An 8,628-nucleotide genomic window follows, 5' to 3' on the forward strand; every position below is an offset into this window, starting at 1 on the left:
AATTAAATAAATGTTACATTCATAGTTATTTGGCTTTTTGCGTTTGGTAAACTTGAAGTAAACATCTTTCCTATCTTGTTGGGTCTAAATTTCTGAATAAAAATCAATATCTATCATATATCATCTTTACTAACTTAAAACATCTATCTTGATCTAAAAGTATCTTAACCCCTAACCTACTAAGCTTAATTGTAAGACTAAACTATCTGGTCTTCAATCCCACCAGAGACTTGGGAGGGAATAAAACTTAAATACCTGAGTGAACCAGAAGTGCAGGTTAGCATCTTCCAAAATCAAAAAATGACTAAGACAGTTTACTGCCTGAACAGTCACCCAACACTTTCTATAACATTGGAGCATCTTCTTCAGCCTTCTGGCCCAATATATCTGCAGACATATTTGTGAGGCAGGAATTATTGAGGACTTGCTTACCTTGTATTGGCAGAGTACAGTTATCGACTCTGCCAGGAATGTAAACTTGCATATTTTTAAGCAGAATTCTGTTTAGGGCAGAAATGAGGACATTTTGCCCAGGGGCTGGCTTGCCACATTTGAAGCTAACTCCATAAGGAGGTTCTTTGATGCTCTCGTCATCTTCTTTGAGGCAGGCTGGGTGTTGCCAGGAGTTAATTTGTCTTGTTGTCAAAGAATTTTTAGAAAAATAACAACATTGCTCTTCGGGCTCTGGCTTCGGTTCCGGCAAGATGGCGAAACGCACCGAGAAGGTCAGGATCGTCGGGAAATATGGGACCCGCTATGGTGCGTCCCTCCGGAAAATGGTGAAGAAAATTGAAATCAGCCAGCATGCCAAGTACACTTGCTCCTTCTGTGGCAAGACCAAGATGAAGAGACGAGCCGTTGGCATCTGGCACTGTGGTTCCTGCATGAAAACAGTGGCTGGTGGGGCCTGAACCTACAACACCACTTCTGCCGTCACAGTGAAGTCTGCCATCAGGAGGCTCAAGGAACTGAAAGACCAGTAGAAGAAGCGCTACCGTTTGAGAATTGCCTAGCCTGCAATAAATGGGTTAATTAACGTAAAAAAGAAAAAAAAAAAAAAGAAAAAAGAAAAATAGCAACATCTTCAAATGTCATATTCTGTGGGTCTCTGAGGTTTTTGTAGACCCTATTTAACTATTTTGCCTTATGTATTTATAGACTCAAACCTATATATTAGACCTACAATATATAGAACCTAGGATCACCAACCCTGAGGTGGCACTACCCACGATGGTTTGGACACTCTTTCATTGATCACCAATTAAGAAAATGTCCTACAGGCTTGCTTATAGCTTGATCTTATGAAGTTATAGTCTCAGCTGAGGTTCCTTTCTCTCATATGACTTTAGCTGTGTCAAATTTTCATAAGACCATTCAATGCCAGTGTGCATAGCCGGAGGATGGGCTACTCCTGTAATTACTTATATGATGGGGCAAGGTGAAGGCATATTTGTGTGATATTTATTTCAAATAACCTATAAGATTAGTGACAAAATAGAATATAATGCTGGATAGTCAAGTCTTAATTAGATTTGCTCTTTCTTGCATTCTAAAAACCAGAAACTTGTCTGTTGGCTTTGAAGAAATGGGTACAATGAGAGACTCACAGTTGAAAGGAAACATACTAATCCCATAACCATTCTGATTTATAGTTCTTATGATTGGCCTGAGTAATTCCAGCTTTGTTCAGTGAACATTTTCCTACCATACTGTACATAAACAAAACATCACAGTGATATTTTAGAGATGAATAGCTCTACTCTAATGCTCTCCACAACAATAAAAAAAACCACACAGGTAGTCATGTTTCATCTTCAGTGAAAGCCAACTTTGCCCTGAGCTTTAATTTCGTCCTTCTGTCTGAGCCAAGTTGCACGGATACACCTGTCTTGAGGCATCCTTGACCCTTTTTTCTATTTCCCCTAATAAACTGCACTTTGTGCAGTCTTAAATCTGTTTGACTTTTGCTTCAATGAATGGCACCTGCTGTCTACACTGGAGTTTCCAGAGATTGTCTTGTAAGCTTGAAAATGGATCCTCAACTTCAGGAGAAGCCCAATCTCAGGCTACATCTAGATTTATCTCAGCGTTGTGAGACACTGGACATGAAATCTAGTCAGTCTGCTCCTGGGGTGTCACTGATAGACACTGTGAAACAGATAATGAGCCCTAAGCTTTTAAGTTTGTGATAATTCCTTCTGCAACAACTGATGACATTCATGACACACTAAAAGAAATAAAAACTATAAATACCAAAGTATTCAAATCCCTACCTCTTCTAGATTTCAACTTAGGCTTCATCAACACAAGTATTTTTCCGTCTCTTTTAGACTGAATTAGATGTCCTTATTCTCAATGATCTTTGTGTAAAATTTCAATTGAGTTAAGAAGACTCAGAATCTTCCCTTGACCCACTTATTCCTCTTCCTCATTCAACTCTTAGGAGTCACCTGAAAACACATAAATACATAGAAATGGAACCCAAGAATATTACAGGACAAGCGAGTGATCAAAAGCTCACTGTATTTGATATCTACTGATATACAAAATACTTATCTTCAGTGTGCTGTAGGAGAAGGAAAGATAGGTAGAATCAGGAAGCATTACCTGTAATTAATCTGGGTTGTTAATGATGCCAAGCACATGCTTTTGTTTACTGTCCCTAAAAGCCATGTGCTAATAAACAAGAATTGTAGCATCAAGTGTGGGGTAACTCCTTATGAGTTGTTGGTCAGGAAAGCCCCAGAGGTCCCCAAAATAATACAAGTTCTTGCTGTTCATTTTGTTATTCACCAGAACTGCTTGAGAAGACCTTATGGCTGAAGATAACATACATGTTGGTTGGAAGATATTATGGAGAAATGCAGCTGGAATTGAGCTGAGAAGGTACTCCATGTTGAATAGTTTTTTTGTAGCAAAAGTTGCCAAGTAGGTTTCTACCAGAGAAAATGTATGAATGGTTTTAGCCAGGTGTGTACTCTGTAAACTACAATAGCAACATACCAGGTAAAATGTGTCCTTGTGTACAAAAAATGTCATTATCATGGGGCTAACAAACATATCTGAGTCAATTTGAGAATTGCTTCAAAAGATAGAATTTATGCCTGGTACTATAAGCTCAGTTTTAAAAAAAGTCTGAGGAGGTTTTTGGTACTAGGTGGAACTTAACCACTGTTGTATAGCTAAATTGACATAGCACCATATTTCCTTCTCAGTATTTATGTTTATAGCCATAGATAAATTCTACCTTAACTCTAGGAAAGCTTCTCTTTGCAGTGAACAGCTGTAGATGGAAACAGACACTTCAGCTCAAGATGCTGAGTGTAAGTTATGATTAAGTACTCAGCCCTAAATAAGAGAATGGTAGCACACTATAAGGGTGAGGAAACACTGCAGAAATGGGAGTAGAAACATTGTAAAAGGTGGAAGGTATGAACAAAGGCTAACAATGTTGTCTTTGGAGCATTACAGTCATCAGAATAACAAACTCACAGCAGGTATAGCTGCTTGTGCTGGATTTGCACAAGATTGGTACTGACAGCAGTAGATCATGATTAAAGCGAGTGATCAAAGAGGCATGCCCTTCCCTGATAAACCACTGGATACTGGGATACTGGGAGATTCTTGGGAAGGCCAGTAATTGTCTCCAGTTTTCTACACACCTTTAGGTCCACTGGTCTCCAAAGAGTGCTATATCTATGGTCAGGCAGACAGCTTTGGTTAAATTTAAATGGTCAGCAAACAGAGTAAAAAGATGTGATTATGGAAAAAGAACTTGGGAGAAAGGTGGGGATGGGCTTGAGAGTCTTTGGAGTGAGAGAAGAGAGAATGAGGTTGTAAGGAAGGGGAATGTCCTGGGTATATGCATTAAATTGTCAAGGAACAATTTAATAAAACAATGTTACCATTCTTGCTAACTAAAGTTAATATTTCTTTATTAATGGGTTTTTTTTTAATTAATTTATTCTTGTTACATCTCAATGGTTATCCCATCCCTTGTATCCTCCCATTCTTCCCTCCCTCCCATTTTCCCCTTATTCCCCTCCCCTATGACTGTGCCTGAGGGGGACTTCCTCCCCCACTAAAAGTTTTTTTTTATAATTGATTGTAGATACATTATAATTACAGATATTTTAAAAAGTAATAATTTCTTGACATGAATGCACTTCATATTTTGTCTTCAACTTTGTCTTCTTCAATTTTAAATATTTATAATTAATAGAAAATGTAGCATTTGGAAATGCTTAGAATATTTCTGTTTATGATGCCCATTTATTTTGAAGTAGGTTTTAATTTTCATGAGAAAATATTTTTCTAATTATTTTATTAAGTCAAACCAATGATATCCCTATTCCTAATAGATTGTTAGTACATTGTATTATAAAAATACAATTTTTACATCCAATGAAGTAGAAATGTTTTATTATTTTAAAAATAATGGTTGTGGTACTGGCAGTCATGGTGCAATATGTGTGTGTGTGTGTGTGTGTGTGTGTGTGTGTGTGTGCATGTGTGCCTGCATGCCATAGTATATATGTAGATTCAGTTCTGCCGTTGTCAGTTCCTTGGGTTCAGTCAGTTTGGGGATTGAACTCAGGTCATCAGTCTTATGTGGCAAGTGCATTCACTCAGTAATCCATCTTATTGACCAGAAAGAGTTTACTCTTGAGTCCAATCTGAATGACCATGCCTGAGAACATGGGTTTGTATTACTCAAATTACATGTTCTGATGCAGAAATGGTTTTCATGACATTTTTTATAATTAAAGAATAAATTAAACTCATAAATCAGGATAATGTTTTTCCATTGTTGAAAACATCACGTAGGTAGGTCACACATAGGAGAAAAAATTCGTTTTAGATTTCAGATGGATTTGATGACATTTTTAGCTTATGATTTGATGCAAGCTAGTATTCTCTTAAATTCTTGAATTCCAAAAGGTCTTACCTAGTAGTCACAAAGGAGAACAATTAACGCTATTAAGGGGGAAATTGGCCCAAGGTTACTTGGCTGATTTTTGTAGACTTTCAACTCTCCAGAATAAAAAAAAAAAAGTTCAAAAAGTAAATCCATTTTATAGATTCTTTAACATTGGCATGGCTTAAAAAAATCTAAGAACGTATATTTACAACAAAAGTCTTCACAAAACAGCTTCTAAAATTTCTCTGTATTGAAAAATATTACAAAGAAAAAATTGTATGAAAATGTTGCTCTATCAGAAAATTTCATCTAAATGTTCTGTTAAATTTCTACTTTATCTTAACCTATCTTTCAAGATATTTTGAATGAGTTGGTTAAATGATACACTCTAGAACAATTGAATAGATTTTACTGGTACAGAAAGGAAACTAATTCTCCACAAGACCTGTCCCAGATTTCCAGTCAAAACTCCAGCATGGTCAGTGAGGGGTTCATATGTCACCACCTCGCTGAAGAGTTGTTATCATTTGACGACTCTTGGTGAGAGAATTACTCTCTTTTCCTTTAGTAATATGGCTCTTAATAGGTTACCTGTGCTCCAGTGGACGGTCCTACAAGGAGACACGTACTGATAACACTAATTAGGCTCAGAGGATGAAGAAAAGAGTACAGGATGATCAGAAGGAGATTTGGTGGGATGACATCTGGAAATAATTGGAGGAAGGCAGGGATAGTGAACCTGATCAAAACACATTATATACATATCTAAAATTCTCAAAGCATGAACAAAAAACAAACAAACAAAAAAAGACAACAAAGAAAAAGCAAGAATGCAAGCATACATGTGGACACTGGCATTTTAAAAGTCTGAGAAAGGTAATGCATTGTTCCATGATATGTAATGAGGATGTGCTTGGGTATTTCAACAAAACTAGAATTAACCTAGAAACCACCAGAAAAGGAAGTCCAACTGTAACTACCCCTCTCTATAGCTCTCTAGAGTGACTTATTATTTATTTGAAGTTTCCATGGATCAACCCCTTCATCCAGGAACCTTCAATGCAGCAAACATCTAATATTATATATTAGCATTCTATTTCTATCACACTCTGGGAGAATAAGCATAAGATTCAAATGGGTCTTTTCTTCTTTTCTTTTTCTTTCTTTCTTTTTTTTTCCCCTTAGGGGGAAAGGAGTGGTAGGATGTTTGGCTTATACTTCCATATTGATGTTCATCATCAAAGGAAATCAGGACAGAAACCCAACAGTGCAGGAACCCAGAGGCAGGAGCTGATGCAGATGACATGGAGGGGTGCTGCTCCTGGCTTGTTCTACATGGCTTACTCGGCATTCTTATAGAACCCAGGCCTACCAGGCCAGGGATGGAACCATCACAATGGTCTGGACCATCTCCTCATCAATCACTAATAAAGAAAATGCTGTATATCTGGATTTAGTGGAGATATTTACTCAACTGATGCTTCCTCATTTCTGATGACTGCAGCTTGTGTTGACTTGGCATAAAACCATCCAGCACAACTGGCCCATCAGTATTAAGCCAAAACCCTTCATTACTTATTCATCCCCAGGATTTCACATTAAAATCATAAATTACTTTAAAAGTCCCACAGTCTTTACAAATTCAAACACATTAAACATTCAGTCCCTTTAAAATAGTCAATCTCTTTTAAAATTCAAAGTCTTCTAAAATTCAGTTTCTCAACTGTGGGCTCCAATAAAATAAAAAAAAATGAATCAACTTCTTTCTTATTTCAGTTCTCAGTTTTGAAAAATATGAAAGTCACATTTGTAAGTAAAGCACACAAAACTGATAAGGTTTGCTTTTGCCAATATTTGTTGGACACGTGTCCCAGAAACATGCCACCTGACAGGTTTTGTTTTGTTTTGGCATGGTTTGTTGCTTATCATTACATTGCTTAAAAAATAAAGCAAATGCAAATTCTTAGCAATAAAGTAACTTGGAGGTTATTTATACAAACATTGGCAACATAAACAGAATAAATGTACAAAAATACCAGGAAAAATTTTTGTTGTAGAAGTGGTAGAGCTTCGAGAATGCTGCTCTGATGCGTGTCACGTCTGAGGAATTGTTCACACCTCTGTTGTAGGTAGGCTAGCTAATGAAGTTGGTGTTCCTGTTTTGGAGGTGGGGGCTTGGGTGACTATATTGATGGAATTAATTCTGACTTCTCCCTGCATCCTTGGTTCTTACTTCCTAACTCAGACTCCCACAAGAGAGAAAACAATTGTCTCAGCTTAAATTTTTCTTTCTATCAGTACTATTCAGGAAAACCTAAAAAGCAAACAAACAAACAAACAAACAAAAACTCAACACAATGACCACCAGCCACAATGGCTGATGGACATGTGAAAGAAAGAAGGATTTTAGAGGAGCTGTATTTGTTTGAGATGGAATGATAAATTTAACCTAAGTAGTCATATCCTCTGTGTGTAGCTTTGATCCACATCAGTCATATTTAGACAGAAGATAATGGCTCAGTCTTATGACACTTATAGCATTGCTGGGAAAATTCAAGCAAAGCACACTGCTGTTCATTGGGACAGGACAGGGCTATTCATCTGTACTGGGATGGAGAAGTAAGAAAAGGATCCCGGAGCCGGGCGTGGTGGCGCACGCCTTTAATCCCAGCGCCCGGGAGGCAGAGGCAGGTGGATCGCTGTGAGTTCGAGGCCAGCCTGGTCTACAAAGCGAGTCTAGGATAGCCAGGGCTACACAGAGAAACCCTGTCTCAAAAAAAAAAAAAAAAAAATAAAAAAAAAAAAGAAAAAGAAGGAAAGGATCCCGATCACAACATTAACTTCCAAATACTCCGCATTTATGTAAGATATTAATCATTCATCACACAACCAAAAAACAGAAACTTATAACAATGCTCACTATAAAAAGGAATATTCGGGGATCATCGTGACTTACTTACATGGTGCAGCTACTAAGAAATGACATTGATATTTTCAGTCCTTATGGTCTGGATGTAGTGTTCACAGCTTTCTCCCTGTCCTAAACAGTTGATGATTGAACTTCCAAAATTTCTAACCACATTCTACACATTTGTTCTTTTTCAAACTATTAAGTGTGGTCTTCACCCCTCATCAAGGAAACTTCTCTTTGCAACAGAAGTTTGAAGAAAGCACAAACAACCAAGATCTAGAGTCCTGGAGCCCCAGCTATAATGGATATATGCACAAAACCCTCCCACATCAAAGGTCAGGCATCATTGCAGAAGACGGTCAGAAAGATTTTATCAGCACAAGGACCAGGGAGGTAACTGTGAGATTGTCTCTCCTAGTAATGTCAGAAGCTACATCCATAAAGTGTCATGAAAAACGACTGTTTTAAATATGAGCTGGAGAAGCACAACAGTAATTTACATGCCTCTGTAGACAAGTGAAAACCCATGAGGTCTTAACCCTATACAAAGAACTACTACATCAGGGGAAATAATCTTCCTGAGAGAAGAGCTCACCAATTGTTTATCCAATGCCAAATTGTCAACCTTGATAACATACATGTACATAACATTTTATGAAGTATCTTATGTTTAATATACTTATATATTATATGTAAATATATATATAAATGTATAATATACAATAAGATATAATATATCTTATATATGTAAGAATATACATGTATATTCATACACACACATATGTGTGTGCATGTG

At 37.1% G+C, this 8,628-nt stretch overlaps 1 pseudogene; it reads left to right on the forward strand.

Annotated features, from left to right (window-relative positions):
- Positions 1 to 676: 676 nt before the first annotated feature.
- Positions 677 to 997, forward strand: LOC127211071 (60S ribosomal protein L37a-like; annotated as a pseudogene).
- The last annotated feature ends 7,631 nt before the right edge of the window (positions 998 to 8,628 follow it).

The sequence above is a fragment of the Acomys russatus genome, chromosome 28 (assembly GCF_903995435.1).
Source record: "Acomys russatus chromosome 28, mAcoRus1.1, whole genome shotgun sequence".
Taxonomy (NCBI): Eukaryota; Metazoa; Chordata; class Mammalia; order Rodentia; family Muridae; genus Acomys; species Acomys russatus.